We start from the raw sequence: 2,500 nt of genomic DNA, 5'->3' as shown, positions 1-2,500 counted from the left end.
GACCTTTATCTCTCTAACTTATACTTATGGGTCGTCGTCTACTTGATCGGGTACAAACAAGTCGTAAGAAACAAACAAACAAACCACAAAAATACAAGTCGTAAAAAAACAAACTTCTGTTGGTTAACCTACAATATGAAGGATCGAAATGAAAGAAGGATCATATTATTACAAACCGAAAGTGAAGGATCATTAAAATTGAAATACAATATATATAAATATATAAATGTACCCGTCGTTGCGACACCCTAGTTAAATGGAAAGATATAAAAAAGAGAGAAAAGGAATACAGATGACCCGCCGTCTGATCTTTGCTAAATGATCTGGCATCACCGGAGTTTTTTTGGTCCGTGTTGCGTTCGCTCTATTCGAAATGAAACTCGCGGAGGCGAAGAATTGTTAAAAGTTTACGAAGCGTCTAGGAGTGGTTAAAACTGAGAGAGTTGAAACTACGATGTATTAGAACGAGCAACCGTCGAAACTTTGTTTTCGCGACGTTCTTTTCGTCGCTCTCGTCCCCACGCTCCTACGCTTTGGTTGTTTCTTTGCCATCCGTGTTGCGATAAAAAGATTTCTCCATTGTCCAAAAAGGACGGATCGAGATTCCTCTTTCGAGAGGGAGAGAGAGGTACTTGCGGGTAACCTGGAATCTACGAAACACGCACCGTGGTAAGATTCGTGCGTCCGCCTGATCGATGTGTGTTGTTTACGGACCGGCTGAGAAGCGACGATAGCGAGTCTTTGAAAAACTATGTGTCCATTAGTTAGACCGATCGTCGCCGGCCGTGTGTCTGTTCGAATCTCGCAACCCACGATTCAGCGACAGGACGCGCGCTCGCATTCCTTGTGTGCGTTCGTACTTTTCAAGGTTTTTAAATGTACTTTACGCCCGACCGTCGAGAGGAGCGTGCCACTGGGCGTTTCTCCGACGGTTTCCGTCCTTGGACGCGATCGTGTCGTCAACGATCGAACAAACAAACAAATACGTTGGCGACGCCCGAATTCGCTCTCCCGCACGCGCCGGGTGGGAGAGTGATGTGGGTATCGAATGTGATGCGTGTTAATAATGAAAATAACACTCTAAAGATCTAAAGAGTTTGAAATACAAAATTTTACGATTACCCTGAACGGTGGATCACTTGGCTCGTGGGTCGATGAAGAACGCAGCTAATTGCGCGTCAACGTGTGAACTGCAGGACACATGAACATCGACATTTCGAACGCACATTGCGGTCCACGGATACAATTCCTGGACCACGCCTGGCTGAGGGTCGTTTTCTTAACAAAAGACTGCTTGCGTTTGCTTCTCGAAAAAAGAGTAATTCATTTCTTTCTAAACATCTCGCCGTCGTTCAACGAAAGTAGAACGTTTCGGAGCGGGATTATCGAACGAAATTGAAAGAATGAATGAACGATAAACAAAGAAAGAGTCGCAACGTACGAGCGATAGTTGGGCAGTTCGTCGGCGTTTGTCGTGGAAACGATGTGACGAAAATCGCAACCGATACACTAAATGCAGGCCGTTAAAGGAGAGAAACAAATTTCGAAATATCTCTTCGAACTAGCGCAAGTGCGTCACGGCGCGCGAGTCGTTCGTTAAAATTTATAAACGACCGCCCGTGAAAGCACCGAGTTCTCGGAAGATAATCTATAAAGATTCTCCATCCTGCTGGAAGTTATCGGATCGGCGCGATTGTTCACTTGTAGAAATCCACGCTCCCGACGTTGCCAGAAACGATATTTACGAAAGGTGTGTCAAAAATAAACGAAAGAAGCTCTCCTATAAATTTAGAAAAAGCAAACGAGTGAAATGTTTGAGATGATAATTTGCTGAAATGCAAGCTCGAATAGCCCCAGGGTTTCGAATGATTCCCCGCGCTTTATACATCTCTCTGTTTACAAACGGTGTATAAATGAAAGATCGCTTCAGATGGGTCGTCGCTGTTTGACGCGCGATGCTGTTCCTTTTTTTTTTGTCTGTCTGTGCGTTTAGCTTCGCTAAACAAGTTAAATGGTTAAAAAGCGTCGAAAAAGCGAATACACACGCGACAAGACAAATCTAACGAGTAAAGGAACGCTCCGCTCCAAGATAAAAATGGTTGTTTACAATCAATACAGCGTTTCGGTACCCCTGATCGTAGTCTGAAACTGTGTAACAAAAGAGAGGAAAGCGAATGGTGAAGGAACTTCGAAGCCTCCGTGGCGTGGCTAGAACTTGTGATAAAAGTATGTTTGCAGCAATTATGCATGCTCCCGTTAAAACAGCATTTCAATGTCTCGCATGGCTTAAAGCTCTAGGAGGCTTCAACATTTAGAATACATACGGACTACTTCGTTTGTTAAAGATAAGCGAAGACCGCGCGACCATCGCTCGGTCGTCCAGTCCTCGAAAGTTTTGTTGCGTTCCAAAGAAGAGACAAATGGGGTTTACCCTTGCGCTAAGGGGAGAAGAAGAGAAAAGCAGTTGTTAAATCTAAGAGGTGTGTGGAGTACATCGCGT

General features: G+C 44.4%; 1 non-coding gene across 1 annotated transcript; it reads left to right on the top strand.

Moving 5' to 3' along the window:
- Positions 1-1,119: 1,119 nt before the first annotated feature.
- On the top strand, positions 1,120-1,274 carry LOC143307103 (5.8S ribosomal RNA). The gene has a single exon (XR_013064327.1). It is a non-coding gene; the product is annotated as a 5.8S ribosomal RNA (ribosomal RNA).
- Positions 1,275-2,500: the final 1,226 nt, after the last annotated feature.

This window comes from Osmia lignaria, unplaced genomic scaffold (assembly GCF_051020975.1).
Source record: "Osmia lignaria lignaria isolate PbOS001 unplaced genomic scaffold, iyOsmLign1 scaffold0044, whole genome shotgun sequence".
Lineage (NCBI taxonomy): Eukaryota > Metazoa > Arthropoda > Insecta > Hymenoptera > Megachilidae > Osmia > Osmia lignaria.
Note: the sequence above shows the minus strand (reverse complement) of the source record. Positions and strands in the feature narration are given on the sequence as shown.